The sequence below is a fragment of the Oryctolagus cuniculus genome, chromosome X (assembly GCF_051225735.1).
Source record: "Oryctolagus cuniculus isolate XC-2025 breed Fujian yellow rabbit chromosome X, ASM5122573v1, whole genome shotgun sequence".
Taxonomy (NCBI): Eukaryota; Metazoa; Chordata; class Mammalia; order Lagomorpha; family Leporidae; genus Oryctolagus; species Oryctolagus cuniculus.
The window spans coordinates 125,223,515-125,246,750 of record NC_142888.1 but is presented as its reverse complement, the minus strand read 5'-3'; the positions used below and the strand labels follow the sequence as shown (position 1 = coordinate 125,246,750).

Genomic DNA, 23,236 nt, shown 5'->3' with positions numbered 1-23,236 from the left:
CCTGAAATACTCTCATGAGCTTTTCAGCCAGCTCCGAATGCCTTTAGGGCTGATTCTGAGGCCAGAGTGCTATTTAGGACATCTGCCATTCTATGAGTCTGCTGAGTATCTCACTTCCCATGTTGGATCACTCTCCCCTTTATTTACTCCATTGGTTAGCGTTAGCAGGTACTAGACTTGTCTATGTGCTCACTTTGACTCCCAGTCCCGCCACCATGACCAACTGTGAACTGAAACTGATCACCTGGAACAGTGAGATGGCATTGGTACATGCCACCTCGATGGGATTGAATTGGAATCCCCTGGTATGCTTCCAACTCCACCACTTGGGGCAAGTCAGCCTGAGCATGTCCCAAATTATACATCTCTTCCCTCTCCCATTCCCACTCCCATGTTCAACAGGGATCACATATTTGTGGTCTTTGTTATAACATTTCCTTTTTCATCTCTAATTTTATTGATTTGGTTCTTCTCTCTTCTTTTTTTGGTTAGTTAGGCCAATGGTATGTGAATTTTGTTTATTTTTTCAAAAAAAACCAGCTATTCGATTTGCTGATCTTCTGTATTTTTTGTTTCAATTTGTATATTTCTTTTCTAATTTTAATTTATCTTTTTTTAGAGTTTCTTTTTTTCCATTTTCAATTTAACTTTTATTTAATGAATATAAATTTCCAAGGTACAGCTTATGGATTACAATGGCTTCCCCCCCATAATGTCCCTCCCACCCACAAACCTCCCCTTTCCCACTCCCTCTCCCATTCCATTCACATCAAGATTCATTTTAGATTCTCTTTATATACAGAAGATCAGTTTAGCATACATTAAGTAAAGATTTTAACAGTTTGCTCCCACACAGAAACATAAAGTAAAAAATACTGTTTGAGTACTAGTTATAGCATTAAATCTCAATGTACAGCACACTAAGGACAGAGATCCTACATGAGGAGTAAGTGCACAGTGACTCCTGTTGTTGACTTAACAAATTGACACTCTTGTTTATGGCCTCAGTAATCACCCTAGGCTCTTGTCATGAGCTGCCATGGCTATGGAAGCCCCCTGAGTTCACTGACTCTGATCATATTTAGACAAGGCCATGGTCCAAGTGGAAGTTCTCTCCTCCCTTCAGAGAAAGGTACCTCCTTCTTTGATGACCCGTTCTTTCCACTGGGATCTCACTCACAGAGATCTTTCATTTAGGTTCCCCCCCCCCCCCAGAGTGTTTTGGCCTTCCATGCCTGAAATACTCTCATGGGCATTTCAGCCGGATCCGCATGCCTTAAGGGCTGATTCTGAGGCCAGAGTGCTATTTAGTACATCCTCCATTCTATGGGTCTGCTGTGTATCTCACTTCCCACGTTGTATCGTTCTCTCCCTTTTTTATTCTATCAGCTAGTATTTACAGACACTATTCTTGTTTATGTGATCCCTTTGGTTCTTAGTCCTATCATTATGATCAATTGTGAACAGAAATTGATCACTGGGACTAGTGAGATGGCATTGGTACATGCCAGCTTGATGGGATTGAATTGGAATCCCCTGGTATGTTTCTAACTCTACTGTTTGAGGTAAGTCAGCTTGAGCATGTCCCAACTTGCACATCTCTTCCTCTCTTATTCCCTCTTTTATATTTAACAGGGATCACATTTCATTTAAGTTTCAGCACTTAAGAAGAATTGTGTATTGATTACAGTATTCAACCAAAAGTATTAAGTAGAACAAACAAAAAAAAATACTAAGAGGGATAACATATTAAGTTGTTCATCAACATCAGGGCAAGGGCTGATCAAGTCACCGTTTCTCATAGTGTTCATTTCGCTTTAACAGGTTTCCTTTTTGGTGCTCAGTTAGTTGTCACCCATCAGGGAGAACATGTGGTATTTGTCCCTTTGGGATTGGCTTATTTCACTCAGCATAATGTTTTGCAAATTCCTAGCAGGGATCACTTTTCAGTTAAAATTTAAACACCTAAGAATAATTGTGTGTTAATTACAGAGTTCAACCAATGGTACTAGAACAAAAAAAAATACTAAAATGGATAAAGTATTACATTGTACATCAACCGTCAGGACAAGAGCTGATCAAGTCACCATTTCTCATAGTGTTCATTTCGCTTTAACAGGTTTCCTTTTTGTTGCTCAGTTAGTTGTCACCTATCAGGGAGAACATGTGGTATTTTTCCCTTTGGGATTGGCTTATTTCACTCAGCATAATGTTTTGCAAATTCCTAACAGGGATCACTTTTCAGTTAAAATTTATCTTTATTTCTAATAGCTTTGGATTTGGTTTGCTGTTGTTTTTCTAGGTCTTTGAGATGTATTGATAGCTCATTTGTTTGGTGCCTTTTCAGTTTCTTGATGTACGTTCTGATTGATAGAGACTTTCCTAACACTACTTTTGTGTATACCATAGTTTTGATATGTTGTATTGTTGTTTACTTTTGTTTCCAGAAATTTTTTGATTTCTCTTTTGATTTCTTCAGTGACTTATTGTTCATTCAAGAGCTTGTTCCCTGATTCTCTACCTCTTAGTTCTTGTTGTATTTAACTGCCGTGAAATATTAGGATCATATATTAACATCACATGCTAATATTTTTTTATTTAGTAAATATAAATTTCCAAAGTACAGTTTATGGATTACAATGGCTCCCCCCCCCCATAATTTCCCTCCCACTTGCACTCCCATTCCCGCTCCCTCATATATTAACATCACATGCTAATATTTTTTATTTAGTAAATATAAATTTCCAAAGTACAGTTTATGGATTACAATGGCTTCCCCCCCCCATAATTTCCCTCCCACTTGCACTGCCACTCCCACTCCCTCTCCCATTCCATTCACATCAAGAATCATTTTCAATTATCTTTATATACAGAAGATTGATTTAGTATATATTAAGTAAAGATTTCATCAGTTTGCACCCACACAGAAACACAAAGTGTATGTTGTATTGTTGTTTACTTTTGTTTCCAGAAATTTTTTGATTTCTCTTGATTTTTTCAGTGACTCATTGTTCATTCAAGAGCTTGTTCCCTGATTCTCTACCTCTTTGTTCTTGTTGTATTTAACTGCCATGAAATAATAGGATCATATATTGAAACCACCTGCTAATATTTTTATTAAGGTTTATCTTTGTTTTTGCAACTGACATAGGTAATGAGAGTTTTGTGCATCTTGGGGTAAGGTTTTTTTGTGTTTTCTGTTGTCTTTGTGGAGTCTCATTGCTTGGGAGAACTGAGTTGTAAAGGAGTTAACATTGTCTACCTATTAAAATGTCTGTGTGATCACCTTAACTCTGATTAGATCTAGCCCAAAGCTTTGGCAAAGATCTTACTTTGACCACATGGTTTGAAACTCTGATAATTCTTTAGACTCAAAGTTAAACTTTAAAGTTCTACACTGAGTGTTTTGACTTTGAGACTTGATAATTTTGAGATTTCTCCACATCTGAAATTACTATATGGTAAATCAACTTTTCTTACTGTAACTACTGAAAATAATGAATATACAAACTAATATTTACTTTTCAATTGCAACTTTGCTTATTGTTTTTAATATGCAAGTGTGATTTTTAATGATTCTGTTGTTTTCTTCTGCATTTTCCCTTTTTGAGCTTTGTGCCTATCACCTGTCTAAATTCTACATATGTACAATTCCTGTGAGGTAATCCTTGTCTGATGCTTTGATATAATGTCTCTCACCTGCAGAAGTGATAAACTTATTTTTATTAATGGACTTCAAGTAAACATAGTCTAAGGACTTCTCTTTCTTCCTTTTTCTTGCTGAAATGTGGTTGAAAAGATTTCTGATACTCACTCAGGGTGATCAATCTTTCCCTTCCAATGTAAGACCAGGTAAGACCAAATATCTGGGACGAAGTTCAGCCTGGCAATGTGCAACCAACAGAGCATAGCTACAGAATGACTGATTAATGATACTTTCAAGAAACATATGGCAAAGCAAGATTTTGGGATTTAAAATGGAGTTACCGATGTCAATCCTAAACTAAAACATAAGGTTGAAATGTTCTGAAGAAGGGGTTTGTATGCATAATTACCTGATGGTAACTATCATAATAGACTGCCAGAACTTCAGCTTCTCCAGAGGACAAAAATAGGCTAACCAGATACGATGCTTAGAATTTTCACACTTTATGTTACTGTCTATATATAGCACCCATATTAGGGTTGTCAAACCTGAGCTAGCTCTTTGATTTCTTGGTACTCAGGAAACTCAGATGCATTTTTGTTGATTTTCTGTCCGGATGATCTGTCCAATTATGATAGTGGGATGTTGAAGTCACCCACTATTATTGTATTAGACTCTATCTTCTTGGGTCTAATAATATTTGTTTTATATGTTTAAGTGGTCTTGTGTTGGCTGCATATATATTTATGATTCTTATGTGCTGTTACTGAATCAATCTTGTTATCAATGTATAATGTCCTTTGTCACTTTTTACATTTTATTATTTTAAAATCTGTTTTATCTCATGTGAGTATAGCTACTACATAGAATTTTTGGTTTCCATTCACCTGGTGTATCATTTTCCAACCCTTTACTTTCAGTCTATGTGTCTCTTTACTTGTGAGTTTCTAGTAGGCAGTAAATTATGGAGTCTTGTATATCCATTTGGCTAATATATATCCTTTGAGAAATTTAATCCACTTAGAGTAAAGGTTAATATTGATGCATAAGAACTAACTCCTGTGATTTTGTTAATTGCTTACTGATTGTATTATATTTCTCTCTGCCTCTTATTGTGTGTGTGTGTGTGTGTATGTGTTGTAGCTTTCCATACTGATAAGGTTGGGTTTTCTTCTCTTTCTCTGTTGTGTATCTGCTCTGTTAGTGAATTTTATACTATTATGTTTCCGTGATGGTTGTTTTGAGCATTTTCCTTCTAACATAGGACCAGCTTCAGGATTTCTTGTGGGTCTTATATGCTGGTGATGGATTCTCTAAGTTTTTGCTTATTTGGAAAAGACTTTATTTCTATTTCTCTTCTAAAGTATGGCATCACTGGATATAATACTTTTTTCTGTCAAGACCATGAATACATCATTCCATTCCATTCTAGCCTGTGGGGTTTCTGTTGAAAAGTCTACTGTTAATCTAATGTGTTTTCCCTTATATTTAAGTTGATAGTTTTCTGTCAGTGCCTTTAAAATTCTCTCCTATTCTTATCTTTTGACAATTTGACTATAATTTTCCTTGGGGAAGGTCTTTTTTGATTGAATCTGGTTGCAATTCTTTGAAATTCCTATATCTGGATGTCTATATCCTTTTTTTAAAAATTATTTATCTTCATTTTTTTATTTTTGAAGTAACATTTTTAAGATATGAGAATTTTTAAATATTTCATTAAATATGAATATTTTTCAATTAATGGTATATTGTATGTCTTATAAGCTTTCTTCATTCTTTTTAATCCTCTTTATTTTTGTCTGACTGAATTATTCCAAAATTCTCCTCCTTAAGATCCTATGTTTTTGGCCGGCGCCGCGGCTCACTAGGCTAATCCTCCGCCTTGCGGCGCCGGCACACCAGGTTCTAGTCCCCGTTGGGGCGCCGGATTCTGTCCCGGTTGTCCCTCTTCAGGCCAGCTCTCTGCTGTGGCCAGGGAGTGCAGTGGAGGATGGCCCAAGTACTTGGGCCCTGCACCCCATGGGAGACCAGGAGGAAGCACCTGGCTCCTGGCTTCAGATCAGCGCGGTGCGCTGGCCGCAGCGGCCACTGTAGGGTGAACCAACGCTAAAGGAAGACCTTTCTCTCTCTCTCTCTCACTATCCACTCTGCCTGTAAAAAAAAAAAAAAATCCTATGTTTTTGTCTGGTCTATCTCTTGTTGAAGCTCTCAATTGCATTTTTTATTTAATTTGTTTAATTTTAATGATTTCTATTTCTGTTTAATTTCTCTTTAATATCATGCTCTTTTCCTCATTTATTTGGATTGTCTATCTGTGTACTCTTGAACCTCAATGTGTTTCCTTAGGATTCATTATTTCGAATTCTTTTCCAGGCCTCTCAAAGATTTCCTTCAATTTGGAATCTATTTCTGGAGAAGTATTGTGTTATTTTGGAGGTATTGTGCTTCTTTACTTCTTCTTGTTTCCCGTGCCCCTACATTGATGTCTGTACATCTAGTTTAAGAGTTGCTTCTTCTTTATGGAGTAGTTTCACTAGAAAACTGCTTGTTTAGATGGAATATGAAGTGTCAGTTGAGCAGTTGCTTTAGGTTTAGTTATAAGTGGATCCAAAAGTGTAAACTCCAAGTGATTTCTTCAGCAATAATCGATATCAGCAGTGTCTGTGAGTGCTACAGTGTCTCACCTGCAGCCACTTTGGGAGATAGTAATATGGTTTTGAAGTGGTTGTTGGTTGCCATAGGTTTGTGTCATTAGGTCCCAGGGAGTTGGGTGGCAATAACAATAAGGTTTTTGATGGCAGCACCCACTATCCTGGTGCTTTGGACTACAGAGAGGTCTGTGTTCTAGTCCTACAAGGCAAGGCTCAGTGGTGCCGGGTCTTGGCTGATGAACATATTTGGCCCTGAGTTTATGACATGTGAATGAGACTTCTCCAGTTCTTACTGAGTGTGGGTGATTCTGAGGCTTATCATGCCAAAAGCTCTAGTCTCAGCACTGGAGGATGTGAAGATGTCCTTTCCTGGGTCTCACAGGGTGAATACAGGTTATGATAAGAATTGTGCATTGGTAGGTGTGGTCCTGGAGTAGTGGAACACAGAAAGAGCCTATATTAAAGATCTCTGTGAGTGAGATCCTGGTGGAAAGAAGGGACCATCAAAGAAGGCAGTACCTTTCTCTGAAGGGAGGAGAGAACTTCCACTTTGACTATGGCCTTGTCTAAATAAGATCAGAGTTGGTGAACTCAAAAGGCTTCCATAGCCTTGACAGCTCATGATAAGAGCCTTGGGTGATTACTGATGTCATAAATAAGAGTGTGAAATTGTTAAATCAACAACAGGAGTCACTGTGCACCTACTCCCCATGTAGGATCTCTGTCCTTAATGTGTTGTACTATGTGAATTAATGGTATAACTAGTACTCTAACAGTAGTCTATACTTTGTGTTTCTGTGTGGGTGCAGTCTGTTGAAATCTTTACTTAGTATATACTAAATTGATCTTCTGTATATAAAGATAATTGAAAATGAATCTTGATGAAGAATGGGATAGGAGAGGGAGTGAGAGTTGGGATGGTTGCAGGTGGGAGGGAGATTATGGGGGGAAAAGCCACTATAATCCAAGAGTTGTACTTTGGAAATTTGTATTTATTAAATAAAGGTTAAAAAAACTATCAGGTGAGACAAAGCAATTAATGTCATGAAAGTCAGTGTAACAAAAAGCATCAATTACAGAATAGTATCAATATTTTAAGAGAAAATAAATAAATTTGTCTAAGATCTCATGTCAGATATGAGGGCATGTAAAAAAGTTTGTGGTAAATACAATTAAATGATAAGTTTATTTTGAGGGTGGGCATTTGATGCAGGGGTTAAGATGCTTAGAACACCTGCGTTCATATGGGATGCATTGAACTGAGTTTTGGAGCTACTTGCAATCCCAGCTTCCTGCTAATGCACACAATGGGAAGCAGCGTGTGTTGGCTCAACTAACAAATTAGACTACTTCAAAAGAGCATGGAAATATGTGATTGAAAGATAAATTTTAGGGCTGGCATTGTGGATTAGTGACTAAAGCCACAGCCTGGACACTAGCATCCTATATGAGCACTGGTTTGATTCTTGACTATTCCACTTCTGATTCAGCTCCCTATTAATGTGCCTGGGAAAGCAGTAGAGGACATCTGAAGTCCTTCGGCCTCTGCACTCACACAGAAGGCCTAGAAAAAGGTCTTGGGACTTGGCTCTTGGGACTGGCCCAGCTCCAGCCATTGCTGCCATATAGGGAGTGAACCAGTGGATGGAGGATCTCTCTGTCACAGTCTTTCCCTCTCTCTGTAACTCTTTCAAATAAATAAATAAATCTTGTTACAAAAAAAAAGATTAAAAAAAATTGTACATTGGTAGGAGTGGTCCTGGAGTAGTGGAATACAAATAGAGCCTTCCCTAGTCCTCTGGATAGATTCTTTTTAATATGATATCATACTCCTGGAGTTGCATAGCAGGAAGATTACCTTTTCTGCATCCCATGAAAAATGCAAAAGATATGCTGGGGATTTTGCATTGGCAGTCATGGGACTGGAGCAGTCAACTGCAGTTCAGGACTTTCTCAGGTCCCGTGGGGAGTACTCAGAGGACTCAGTGGATGACAGCTCTGAGAATCCCAGTTTCAGAGTTGCAGGACTTGGAGAATGCCTTCTAACAGGTTGATCACCATTTATGCTGAAGGTTGCGCACAATGATGATACCATCCTAGATCAGATAGCGCCTTCCCCAGGCTCCACGGGTGAACACACATGTTCCTGGGGCTTGTAAATAGAACGAACAGTCACATACTTAGAGCTGGAAGATGCAATCGGATCCTTATCCATATCCCTTGGTGTTAATTCAGGTGACTTTAGAATATTCCAACAGGCACAGCCCCAGGGCTACAGTGTTTGAAGTGTACCTTAGCCAGTTCCCACATGGCAATTGCAGGTAACACTGAGTATTGTGCACTAGCAGGTACAGGCCTGGAGCGGAGATTGCAGATAAGGCCTTCTTCTAACTCCCACAGGAGAGATCAGGTATTCCTGGGACTTGTAGAACTAACAGTCATGATGTCAGAGCTACAGGAGGAAGTGGTGTCCTTACCCATGTCTCACAGGATGAGTATAGATTATGCTGGAAATTGTGATTGCAAGATGTGAATCTGAAGCAGAGGAGTGTAAATAGGGCCTTTCAGGTCCCATTGGTCATTGTGAGCTACTCCATGGATTGTAACACCAACATCCATAGGCCCAGAGTTGCAGAATATGGAAGAAACCGCTCCCAGTTTCCACAGGGCATCCAAGGGTGACACTGGGCCTTGTTTCCTGACCATTCAGCGCACTTTTCTAATAGATGTAGAGGAAACTTCCTTAGGTCTGACCCCTGGAATTGTGCATCAGCTACTGCAGGTGTTAAGCACCAAGAAATAGAGGGTAACTTCAATTTTTTCCCACATCTTTTTGAAATGCCTTGTATATGCTGTCAGAGGCTCTTTGCCCTTTATGGTAACTTTTTCATGTTTGTGTATGGAAAAAGTAATTCATTTGTTGACTGAAAGAAGATAATTGTTTTTGCTCTATTTCAATTATATTTTGTCGTAATGAAATTGATTTAACATAAATGGAGTTGTCTTTACTCTGCAATTGGGTGACATAACAGTTTTTAACTTCCCATTAAGCTTTATAAAACCTTGTCACATCACATAACATCACAGGCAAGAACAGCTTACAGATTAACATTTGAAATTGTTTGACTTATCTTTTTTGAAGCCTTATGACATTTTTATTACAATATCCTAGGAGACAAGATCCTTTACCTAGGGGTCACTGAGACATGGTCCCCACTATTGGAATTTGTGGTAGAAAGATCACCATCTTTTCATTTGTGTGTAATTGTGAGATATAGCATGTATTTACTTTCTCAATACAGTTTTCTTCAAAATGTGAAGTGCTTCTTTTTTCTTTTCTTTTATTTATTTGAAAATCAGAGTTACAAAAGAGAGGGAGAGGGAGAGAGAGAGAGAGAGAGAGAAAGAGAGAGAACGAGCTTCCATCTGCTGGTTCATTCTCCAAATAACCACAATGGCTAGGGCTGGACCATACTGAAGCCAGGAGCTAGGAGCTTTGTATGGGTCTCCCATGTGAGTGGCAAGGGCTCAACCACTTGGATCATCCTACAATGCTTTTCTAGGTGCATGAACACGGATATGGATTGGAAGTGGAGCACACAGGACTTGAACCAGCACCCACATAGGATGCCGGCATCACAGGTGGAAGCTTTACTAGCTACAGTGGCTTTACTAGCCACAATGCTGGCTTCAAAATGCTTCTTCTGAAGAGAAATTTGTATAAGTTTGCTGGGATTCAGAATTTCAAGTTCATGCTCAGCATGGTTGGCATGACTAAATGTAGACTACTATCTACAGTAATAATGTCAAAGAATGAAGAAAATTCTTAGCAGAGGTTTAAAGAATAATTAAATGTGTACTCATTATGGAGTTAAAGGGGGTAATTTGGCACCTGTTATAATTATTCTGAGCAGGAGTGAACATCAGTAGATAAATTGAAGACTACCACTAGGCCCAGATACTAATTTACTAATTAAAATATGAACTACCCAAAACATCACAATAACTGCCGACATAAGATGCTCAATGGTTAATTTTTAATGACTTATTATTTATTTATTTGAAAGGCTGAGTAACAGAGAGAGAGGGGATCTTCTATCTGTAGTTTCACTCCCCAAAGTGGCCACAACAGTCAGGGCAGGGCTAAGGTAAAGCTAGGACCCAAGAAATCCATCTGGGTCTCTCACATGGGAGCAGGGGTGCAAGCACATGGGCCATACTCACTGTTTTCTCAGAAGCCTCAACAAAGAGTTATATAGGAAGGGGAGCAGCTGGGACACAAACTAGATCCCACATGGGATGCTGGCATCACAGGTGGCGGCTGAACATGCTATGGCACAATGCTGACCTCTTGAAAACTTTTCTTTACAAGCGCCTGGTTATCCACATGTAAGTGATACTAGAACACACATAGAGAAAATCCATGATTCATCTAAGAGGTCAATTCAATTAAAATCACAACTGAAGCTAACATATTTAAAACCGGGCAGCTATTTGGATTTCTTGTTTCATATAGCTCAATACTTTTCTCATGATTATCTTTGAAAGAGGCACACAGCCCATTGAGAGGACTATTGCAATAAATTTCCGGTAAAGGCTCATGCTTTTTTAGACTAAGTCAAACCATTGCAAAATATATTTCATGTGTTACAAGGAAAAGGTTCAATATCCAAACACCCAAGAAAACACTGTCATTCTTTCTCCCTATTGTATACTCCCATACTTTTAATCCATTAACTTTAACCTAACATTCCATTTGTTGATTTGTTCAGAAAATCATACTGAGATCTGATTGAACTAGTATTCCTTGTGTAATATGTTGGACTAATCCATTTATTATCTCTCACATAGTCACAAAATTGAAAGGTATTTGAAAGTGTTCTTAGGGATAATAGCATCAGACCTTATATATGCAAACATCTCACATTCATTTGTAAGGTACTTTTACATTCAGCATCTCATTGACTCTTCACAATAACCAGTGGAAAAACGGATTTTTCTGTATTGGAGATGCATAGATAAGACCAATTGTTTAGAACAATTAGTGGGACACTGCATAAGAGATTTGAGTAAAATATCTTCACTAAAGAATGCTTGGTTTTACGTTAGTCAACTTGTTCCAGTCTCCAGCAACACCCCCAGACATGCCTAAAATAAACTTGCAATGTAAGAAAAATAGTCTTCCTAATGTGCTCTTCCCTAGTCCTAAGTTGCTATAGACAGCAACCTTATAGTTCAACAGCATGATACCTTCTTAACTTGTGAAGCTTTCTTAAATTACTTGATTTAGTTTTTTTTAATACATATTTATTTATTTGAAAGAGAGTTACAGAGAGGCAAAGGCAGAGAGAGAGAGAGAGAGAGAGAGAGATAGATATCTTCCATCCGCTGGTTCACTCCCCAGATGGCCGCAACGGCTGGAGCTGTGCAGAAGCCTGGAGCTTCTTCTGCGTCTCTGACACGGGTGCAGGGGCCCAAGGACTTGTCCATCTTCTACTGCATTCCCAGGCTATCAGAGAGCTGGATCGGAAGTGAAGCAGCGGAGGCTAGAGTTGGCACCTATATGGGATGCCAACACTGCAGGTGGAGGCTTCACCCACTACGCCACAGTGCCAGGCCCTTGATTCAGTCTTTTTGAATAAGGCAGTAAAATGTTAGTTCATAAGACAAATTAATGCTACCTCTAAGTATTCTTCCTTAAAGAAATGGATATAAAGGAAAATGATGAGTCCATCTTGAATTTTGATCTCAAGTGACAAAAATCCTACCTACAAGTTCATCAGTTTGTTGAAAAGTAATAAAATGACAATTCCAGGAGTCACGTCATCTATTTAGATACATAATTATTGATTCAGCTCACTCATTTGTTCAATTTCTCATTTTTAAAGGCAAGCTACCATTTACTATTGTAATCACACGTATTTTTGAGCGTATACAATTTGCTTGCTCTTAAGTAATGTTAGGTCTTCATGATCTGTATGATAAATTATCCACTTCATGGGATCATTGCAAATTGTCAGAGTAAAAATAGTTGTATTGAAATATCTGTTTAACTGTCTACTTAAATTTAAACAAGCAAGAACCTGTTGGTTCTAAGCTGAGAGCCATACTTTTCTCCTCTGAAGTGTGTGGATGTTTTTTTTTGGGGGGGGGGATTTGAAAATGCATGATATTGACTAGCATTTATTGCTAGGAACAAAGAAGCTATAGATCTCAAATATGTAGAGCAGTGAGGCAAACCAAATCTTATCTCTCCCAAAATTCCAATAATAATTTATCTGAGAAACAGCATGCTAAAAACTATGTGTATAATCTTTAAAGCTGAGATTATATTTTTATAATTGTGAAATTTCAATTTGTTTTCCTTTGTGAGAACCTGAAAAATGATTCATTTTTAGAAGAAATTTTATAAATATTTTAGTCATAAAATGTCCTATAATCACATATTGTCTTAAAATATGAGTACTTTATATATTCAGTGATGACAAATACCAAATAAAGAATTGAAATCTGTCCAATGCTTGAAAGTTTATGTAATGGGCGAATAGAGCTCAGAACATAGATTCAGAGACAGACCTGTAGAATTGGGAAAGATTGTTAAAACTTATAGGATTTTTCGCCCTTAGATAAAATAATGACTGTAATACAAATATAAAATTAATACAGTCCAATGATTTCATTTAAACCATTAACTGAATAGAACCAGTAAGATGTTAAGACCAAGTATAAAGAGAATACAAATACCATACTTCTTTTCTCCTTCCACATAGATGTAAATTCACCTTTTTCCCCCACAAAGGAAAACTGCTAATTGTTCATTTATTTTCATGTCTACAATCAAGAGTCACTTGCAAGGTGATCAGTTATCTACAAGTTGCAGAATTGTACAAAAGCACAATAGCAATAAATGTTGCAAGCTCTAAAATCAGAGAAAACAGATTTAGATAATATTTAGGTTTCCATTGTAGACACTTAGTAATATTTTTGGTCCATTTCAAAGATTTTAATAATCTTTCCTAGTGGTGCCATCCTTTGATCACAATAATCTCAAAGAAAGATAATTATAAAGCAGAAAATAAGCCTGGTTTCAGTAATTTTGTTCTGAACATTTATATAAGTACAGGAATAGTGTTAATTTACCATATAGGGTGTCTTGAGTTTTCTTTGCAAATATAGAACCATACTATATTGAAAAAAATACTGAGATTACAAAATTAATTTTTGCATTTAGAAATTTTCAAAATTAAATTCAAATATGGCTTGAAAAAGGATTTTGGGTTTCTAAGTCTATATTTTGCTATTGGAAGTCTGGGGAATGAATCTTAAGAAAAGAAACCCTCCTCACCAAATTGTACTTAAGTGTTCCATGAGTTTGGATGCACTCTTTTTCTCAAGGTTCTCAACCTGTCTTAATATTTCTGGCTTAACAGAAAGACTATTTTAAAACCTGTAAGTCCGACAACCTGCCGAATACCAGGCAGCAAGATAGATTTCCTAAGAGTGTTTTGTATGCATTGTCTTCAAAAGTAAAGCTAACCTACTTTCATTAAAGGCAGTTTGTCCTGCCTGAGCACCATTCTGCCGTATAGCACTTCTGGTAAAGCCCTCTTTCTACAATCAATTTGTCGATGTGATTAGTAAATTCAATTCTTTTTTACATTTTCATGAAAAGTAAGGTAGATTCTTAGTAAACCTGTACAAATGCCAAAATGCAAGGAAAAGTAAGGTGATTTAGTAAGTTTCTGCTTATGGAAGTGAATGAGAATCAGGTATCATTCAATAGTACGTCATTTCATGTTACAAAGATAGAATTTTAAAATTATTGTGTAAACATACGCAGACCATTTTTTCTTGTCCTTATCTCTTAAACCATGCAGTATAACAATTATTTAAATAGCACTGACCTTACATTAGGTATTATTAGTAATCCTAGAGATGATTTAAGTCTATGTTTACAGAAAGATGTATATAGGTTATAAGCAAATACTATGCCATGGATAAGGGACTTGAGCATCTACAGACATTCATGTCCACAGGTATCCAGATCCAGTCTCCCATGGACGCTGAGGGACAACTGTAGATACAAACCTAACTACATCCAGAAAAAGGAATTGTTTCTCTACCAGACAGAAATAACGCTGTTAACAACAGTTGTTTGAATTTTCATCAAATATCTACAAATTCAGAGTTGTAAGTACATCAAAAGACAATGGAAAGGGAAAATCTCATAGAATCAGGTAATACCTACATTTCCAATTAATGTTTCTCTTTTTGGTCCATGTCAATATTCACAAATTTCCCTGAGAACATGCTGGTATAGTGCTACATATTTCATTCATATTTCCTCACAAAAGGAAAGTTGTTAGACATAAACAGATTTTTTATTGCTTATGTCAACCTAATATGAGCAGTAGAGACTGATTCATTTTACTCAAAAGTGGCAGGTGATTAAAATCAAGGACAAGTGTGCCATGGTGGACCTGCAATATACCCAGGAAGCCAGAATGAGATAAAGATTTTTTAAGGTAAAATGAAGAGGATTACATCAATTGCTTTAAAATAGTTATCCATGGCTGCCAAGATCAGTAACAAGAGTATCAGTGTGAGGTTGAACAAATAGCTGCTGGGTAGATGTCATTATACAAGTAGTTTTTGCACATTATTCCAATGACCTTTTTGCAAAGTAGTAGTCTTGGTAGAGTACTTCTTGATAGTTCTTGTTATCAGGAAAATATACATGAGGACTTCGGCATCATAGCCTCTTGAATCCAATTTGTTGGGGTTTGACCTGAATAACTCCATTTTGATTGTGACAGTTTTCCCACGTAATAGTACTGTCCCAAGATCCAGCCTGCCGCACATGTTTGAATCTGTGGCTACTACATTTTTTCTAATGCGACAGGGTCCCCAGTAGAATCAGGGGGATTATTTGCCTATTCATTTACTGATAGTTATCTGAAGCCAACCAGGTACAATAAATCTTGTAACTGCAGAGAGCTCTTCAGTGCCACTGAATCGTCATGCATAGGTGTCATGCAGAATATGTTGTGTGCATTTGCTATAATAAAAGGAAAGGAAGTAAAAGAAGATAAGTCAGAAAAACTGACATCAAACATTGGAATGAAAACAAGATTGATATACACAGAAGAGGTTTTCAAAATGTCCATGGAAAATGGGTACTAAGAAAAAGCTGTGCATAAATTTAAATATTTGCGCACCGAAATAAACTTAAGTTCTAACTTCATTTTCCACAAACATTTGAAGTACTTTTGTATAATCAACCTACATGAGAAAATATGTAAATCATTAGTGATTCAGGAAGAAAAATATGTTTGTGGGTTTATGAAATACATAAAAATTCTGAAAGAAGAAAATTACTTTTGAGAAAGAACTATTTAGCTTGATAGAACATTATTGAGTGCTTTTGAAAAAAAGTTGTAGATTTAACAACCTGGAAGTTATTGTTAACTTTGACAATAGGTTTGTCAGTATGGTAATTGGAAATATAAATGAGGTTGGAGTGGGTTGAAAAAAATTATGTTTTTTCATTCCCTCTATTTTTTTTTTAAATCAGTGTTTTCTTAAATGAAAATAAATTATTTTTATTAGAAATATACATACACATTCATTTATTTAAAGATTCAATGCACACATTGAGTTACTGTGCAATTAAACAGAAACAATTAGAATTGTTAGAGAATATGAAGATTTTTATTCATTTAAGAAATTACATTTTAAAAATTTCTAACACTTTCACAGTATTCAGTTTTCCTCCTGGCCTCTACAATTTTATATATTATTTACCATTTCAACTATTTAAAAATATATAAATCTGTGAATATACAAATAATAATGTAAAAGTAGTATCAAGATAAAATATGTTTAAAAAGGGGAAACCCAAGAATAAAAATAAACACCTGAAATCCCTTCACCAAGACAAAATCATGTAGAATTTTTTTATATATATAAATTATATATATGTATATATATATATATATATATATATACAATCCCGTATACTGCGTATACCTACTCCCAGGCTATAGAAATCCCGTATATTGTGTATACCTGATCCCAGGCTACAGAACTCTTGCAAACTGCTTCTCTCTACACCCAGGCTACAGAACTCCCATAAACTGTGTCTCTCTACACCCATGCATATATATAAATTTATATGTGTGTGTGTGTGTGTGATGGAACAAGGACATAAGCCTCATTTCCCAAAAGAGATAAACAGTGGAATGTATTCCTTGCCCTTGAATCTCAATTGGGTCTCACAACCCATTGCCTTCATACCCCACCCCCACAGCCACCTGAAAGACCAGTGCTCTGAACACCTGAAAGCCCAGTTCCGGGAATTCCCCTCTGCCTGCTGCCCCCTACCCCACCCCCACCCCTAGCTCTCCTAAAATATAAAAGGCCTGGCCCCTGGGGTTGGGGCATTCTGCCACGTGTTCCATCATGTGCACAGGGGCAGTTGGTCACCCACCTCTACGGATTTATTTTCTGTGAATAAATTCGGTCTGGCTGTAAATTCGTACACTTCCTCCTCTCTATTCTGCACCTCCTTTCCTAACATTTATGGTGCCCTGTGTCAGAAGGCACCAATCTCTTTTCCTAACAATATGTGTGTGTGTGTGTGTGTGTGTGTGTGTTTATTTGAAAGGCAGAGTTGCAGAGACCTTCCATCCATTGGTTCACTGCCCAAATGGCTAAGGGCTAGACCAGGGCAAATCCAGGATCCAGGAACTCCATCTAGGTCTCCCACATGGATGCAGAAGTCCAAGCTTTTGGGACATCTGCTGCTTTCCCAGGCTTATTAGCAGGGAGCTAGATCAGAAGTGGGGCAGTTGAGACTGGAACTAGTGCCCTTAATGGATGCTGGCATTGCAGGCTGTGGCTTAACCTGATACACTGCAAAGCTGCAAGGAGTCTCATTACACTCACAGAAACAGTATAGTTGCTGAAGGAACTTTTTTTTTTTTTTTGACAGGCAGAGTGGACAGTGAGAGAGAGAGACAGAGAGAAAGGTCTTCCTTTGCCGTTGGTTCACCCTCCAATGGCCGCTGCAGCCGGTGCACTGCACTGATCCGATGGCAGGAGCCAGGTACTTCTCCTGGTCTCCCATGGGGTGCAGGGCCCAAGCACTTGGGCCATCCTCCACTGCACTCCCTGGCTACAGCAGAGAGCTGGCCTGGAAGAGGGGCAACCGGGACAGAATCTGGCGCCCCGACCGGGACTAGAACCCAGGGTGCCGGTGCTGCAAGGCGGAGGATTAGCCTAGTGAGCCGCGGCACCGGCCTGAGCGAACTTTTAAAAGAACTGTACGTTTATTTTAGCCAACTTGAAACATTCAGTTGACACACCAGAAGAACCTTTCTCAGAATTTTTCCTCAGTACCCCAACTCTCACTCAGAAACTGCTTAATTTCTCATTCAGCACACCACAAGCCCTGTTGCTGGTACCCAGGCAGTTCTTCCTTTCATGCTTGCTTCTCCTTGCTAGTTCTTCATGATATAGATGAATTTAGATGACTGGGACTTGTTTATATTTTTGTCTATTCATTGATCCTGTTTCACCAAAATACCATGAGCTAGTTTAGCAAATATAGACCATATCCAGGGAATTGGGAAATCAAGAAGCTGAGCTATCAGAATCAGAATTTGCCTGCAGAGACAGAATGAATACTCATGTGTGAATGCTCTTATCCTTGCTAAACATTCAAGCTGATCAATCTGTTCATCTGTAAGGAGATGCATGCACCTGTATAACACCATCAAGAATCTCTAATAGTCATTCAAGCTTTTAGTTGTCCACTTCTATCTGGTGAATCAAGTTCCATTTGGATGCTTCTGGGTGTACTGTCACCTCTTGGCCTGGGGAATACTGGACTCTTCCAGAAAACATCTGTATTTGAATGGTGAGCTTCTAGGTGGGAAACGAGTCACTGCCCTTCTTCGCTGCATGCACACCTCTGCCTAGGTAGGTCTACGTCTCTAATAAAGTGAGAAATATGCTGAATTTCTTAAATTATTTTCCTTATGAGGGCAGTTACCCACTAAGTGGCTCTCATCTCTACAACTGAAGGACATTCTTCTATCTCACCAGTCCCCTGGCAACCACTAATATGCTTTCTGTCTCTATGGATTTATCTATTCTGGATATTTTGTATAAATGAATTTTGCAATATGTGGCACTTTATATATGACTTCTTCCAGTTAAGATAATATATTTTTTAAAGATTTATTTATTTATTTAGTAAGACAGAGTTATAGCAAAAGAGAGAGAGAGAGAGAGAGTGAGACAGAGAAAGAGAGAGAGGTCTTCCATCCACTGGTTCCCTCCCCAGATGGCCGTAATGGCCAAGGGTGGCCCAGGTCGAAGCCAGGAGCCAGAAGCTTCTGTCAAGTCTTTCATGTGTGTAGCAGAGGCTCAAGCTCTTGGTCATCTTCTGATGCTTTCCCCAGGCCATTAGCAGGGAGCTGTATCAGAAGTGGAGCAGCCAGGACATGAACTGGCACCTCTATGGGATGCTGGCATTGCAGACAGCAGCTTTACTCACTACATTAAAATGCTGCCCCAATAACATCTTTCAAGGTTTAACTATGTTGTAGCATGTATCAGAACTTCATTTTATAGCTGAGTAGTAGTCTATTACATGATTATATAGCACTTTCTTTATCTACTTACAAGTTGTACATTTGAGATTTTTCAACTCTTGGGCTGTTGTGAATACTACTACTGTGAGTATTGTTTGAGCACCAGTTTTCAATTTGTGATATATATCGAGTAGTATATATTTCACATTTAGCTTTTGATGAACCAGCAAACTGTATCTCATTGTAGCTGCATCATTTACGTTGACATCAGTATATGAGGATTCCAATTCTTCCACATCCTCAATACTTATAATTTCCATTAAAAAAATGGCCATGTAGTAGATATGGAGTTGTATCTCACTGTGGTTTAGGACTGTATTTTTCTACTAATTAATTATGTGGACCATATTTTTATGTTTATGTTATCTATTTCTTTGTCTTCTTTGGATAAGTGTTTAATCAAGCAGTTTTCCCACTTTTTGTTGCTTGTTTTCCTTATTGTTATTAAGTTGTATGATAGTGTCATAGATCCTGGGTTTTGCACTCTTATCAGGTACATGATTTAGAAATATTTTCTCACTCAGGTGTTGTCTTACACTCTTTATCCAGTGTCTTTTGATGCAAAAAAGTTTTAATTTTGATGAAATTAAATGTACCTATTCATTCTTTGGTTGTCTGTTCTTCTATTGTCATATATCACAAATCATTGCTAAATTCAAGGCCATGAAAATTGACTTGCATCATTTCCACTATGGTTTTTATTATTTCCATTGCTATATCTATGTCTTTTATTTATTTTAAGTTTAATTCTGTATATGGTTGAGATAAGGTCCAACATTCTTTTACAAATGGATACTCATTTGTCCTGGACATCACTGATTTAAGAGACTGCTACTTCCCCATTGAATAATTTTGGTAACGTTTCATTTTGGGGTATGATGGTTTCTTTTAGCCCTTGTTTATACTTCAGTGGAATTGTGGTTTTCCTACTTTTTATTTGTGAATATTATGATTAGTGGTGAAATAAGCCTGTGAATAAAGAGTGGATTAAAATTATGTCCTTGCAAAAACTGATGAAAGTGGTAGGGATAGGCCAGCGCTGCGGCTCACTAGGCTAATCTTCCGCTTGTGGTGCCGGCACCTCGGGTTCTAGTCCTGGTTGGGGTGCTGGATTCTGTCCCGGTTGCTCCTCTTCCAGGCCAGCTCTCTGCTGTGGCCCAGGAGTGCAGTGGAGGGTGGCCCATGTCCTTGGGCCCTGCATCCGCATGGGAGACCAGGAGAAGCACCTGGTTCCTGGCTTCGGATTGGTGCAGTGCCGGCCGTAGCAGCCATTTGGGGGGTGAACCAACGGAAGAAAGACCTTTCTCTCTGTGTCTCTCTCTCACTGTGTAACTCTGCCGATGAAAGGAAGGAAGGAAGGAAGGAAGGAAGGAAGGAAGGGAGGGAGGGAGGGAGGGAGGGAGGGAGGGAGGGAGGGAGGGAGGAAGGAAGGAAGGAAGGAAGGAAGGAAGGAAGGAAGGAAGAGGTAAGGATGAAGGAGAATTTGGGAGAAGCAGGGGAGTGAGGGAAGTGTGGTTGTCTTCTTGGAACTGTACCTATGGAACACATAAAATCTATTCTTTTTACATTAATAAAGATTAAATAGGAAAGAACACAGAACAGATTTGCAAAATCAAAGGGTAGTTTATTCTTTTTCATGAACTCAATGCATACATCAAAGATATTTTCCAAATAATTATAACAAATTATATCCCCCTGGGAGTATTTGGAATTGCTTTTCCAATCACAGTTCCCTTGCATTATTATACTTTTTTAAAACTTCACCACTTTGTTATGAAAAAATGTTATTTTAATTTTTATTTTTTATGTTGCCAGGAAGTTTGGAAATATTTGATTAGTTTATTAATCAGCTAGATTAATGGAAATGATGTATAAAGATCTAGTAGGTGTGCAATAAAGAGATTTTTTACTAATGAATTTAAACTTTAAAAAATCATCTAATTGAAGATGCATAGTTCTATTTCTGAAATTTAAATTCTCATCCATTTATCTGTATTTTTTTGCAAGATTTATTTATTTATTTGAAAAACAGAGTGAGAGAGAGAGAGAGAGAGAGAGAGAGAAATCTTCCATCCACTAATTCATTCCCCAAATGGCCACAACTACTGGAGCTTGGCCTATCTGAAGTCAGGAGCCAGGAGCTTCTTCCAGGTCTCCCACGTGGGTGCAAGGGCCCAAGTACTTGAGCCATCTTCTGCTTTTCCAGGTGCATTATCAGGGAGCTGGATCAGAAGTGCAGCAGCTGGGACTTGAACAAGTGCCCATATGGGATGCCAGCACTGCAGGAGGTGGCTTAACCTGGTATGCCACACCATCAGCCCCTATGTGTCTATTTTTATGCCATTGATACATTGTTTTGATTACTGGAGCATTGTATCTCATTTTGAAATTGAGAAGTGTAAGTCCTACAGACTTTTTAAGATATATTGGCTATTCAGGGTCCCATGACATTCCATGTGAACTTTTGCATCAGATTGTCTACTTCTGCAAAAATTTTATTGAGATTTTATCGATTATATTAAATGTGTAACTATTTTGGAGAGTATTGTCATCTAAACCATATTAAATTGTCCATTCCATTGACACAGGATATTTTTACATTTATTTAAGCTTTCTTTAATATCTTTCAAGAATATTTTGTAGCTGTCAGTGTACAAATATTGCATTTTTGGTTAACTTTTCTGACAAATGTCATTGGTTTTAAATGTTTTTGAAAATTTTTATTCCATTTGAAAGGGAGAGAGAGAGGGATAAGTAGAAGGAGAAGGAGAGGGAGAGGGAGAGAGAGAGGGAGGAGGGAGAGGGAGAGGGAGAGGGAGAGGGAGAGGGGGAGGGGGAGAGGGAGAGGGAGAGGGGGAGAGAGAGAAATATCTTTAATATGCTGGTTACTACCCAAATGCCTGCAACAGCTAGAGCTGGGCCAAGCCTAAGACAGGAGCCAGGAACTTCATTTGGGTCTCCAGTGTGGGTGCCAGAAACCGAAGGGACATCATCTGCTGCTCTGCCAGGTGTATTAGCAAGAATCTGGATCGAAAGTAGAAGAACCAGCATGCAAACTGGCACTCTGATATGGGATGCAGGTGTCCCAGTGCTGTGCCACAATGTCCACCTCAAGAATTTTATTCTTTTTGATACTATTGTATTTGTTAGTAGTTTTTAAATTTCTTTTTCTTCATTGCTAATGTATAGAAATGCAACTGATTTATATATGTGGATATATCTTGCTACTTTGCTGACTATTTTATTAGCTCCAACAATTTTCTTTGGTAGATTTATCAATGTAAAGATCATGGTTTTTTGTGGATATTATTAGATATTCTTTTCTATATAGCATGCTTGCTATTTCTTTTTGTTGCCTAATTGCTCTGGCTAGAACTTACAGTAATATGATGAATAGAAATGTTGAATATAGGAATCCTTGTCATATTACTTGTCTTATGGAGAAAAATTTAAAAATTCACCATTGTGTAAGGTATTAACTGTGAAATTTTTATTAATGCCTCTTTTCATGGTGAGGGGTTTCCCTTTTATTTGTATTTGTGGAAAATTTTTATCATAGAAAGTGCTAAATTTTATCAAATGCCTTTTCCGGATAAATTGAGATGACTTTGTGTTTTATTTTCTTTCTTTCTATTAGTGTCATGCATTATATTTGTTGATTTCTGTAAGTTAAAACACAATAGCATTCCTGGGATAAATTCTTCTTGGATATGATGTAAAATGGGCTGATGGATTTACATTGCTAATATTTTATGGAAGTTTTTGCATCTATATTTATAAAAGTTATTGGACTATAATGTTTGTTTCATTGATCCTCTCTGTTCTTTTTACCTTTCTATTTCATTTGTCTTTGCTATAGTTATTATTATTTCCCTTATTGTGTTAGTTTTAGATTTATTTTTATTTTCTTTATATAAAATACTAGAGTATAATATTAGGACATTGAATTGAAATATTCATTCTTTTTTTAACATTTTTTCATTTTTTCTTACTGGAAAGGCAGAGTGACAGAGAGTGGGGGAGGAGAGAAAGTGAGAGAGAAATAGAGATCTTTTCCATGTACAAGTTTACTTTCCTAAATGTCCTTAATAGCTTCAGCTAGACAAAGCTGAAGCCTTGTTCTAGGAACTTCATCTGGGTTTCCTACATGGTGGGAGGACTCAAGTACTTGAACCATTATCTGTGCATACCGAGCACACTAGCAGGAAGCTGGATTGGAAGTGGAGGCAGGATTTGGTGCCAGGCATGGTAATATGGGATATTGATGTCCCAAGCAGTTG

At 37.7% G+C, this 23,236-nt stretch overlaps 1 long non-coding RNA gene across 1 annotated transcript in view; it reads left to right on the top strand.

Annotated features, from left to right (window-relative positions):
• LOC149119743 (uncharacterized) overlaps positions 1 to 21,454 on the top strand; it is a 43,073-nt gene extending 21,619 nt beyond the window's left edge. Inside the window, exon 3 of the long non-coding RNA XR_016228316.1 lies at positions 21,163 to 21,454. This is a non-coding gene — a long non-coding RNA (uncharacterized LOC149119743). The remainder of the gene's footprint in view (positions 1 to 21,162) is intronic.
• Positions 21,455 to 23,236: the final 1,782 nt, after the last annotated feature.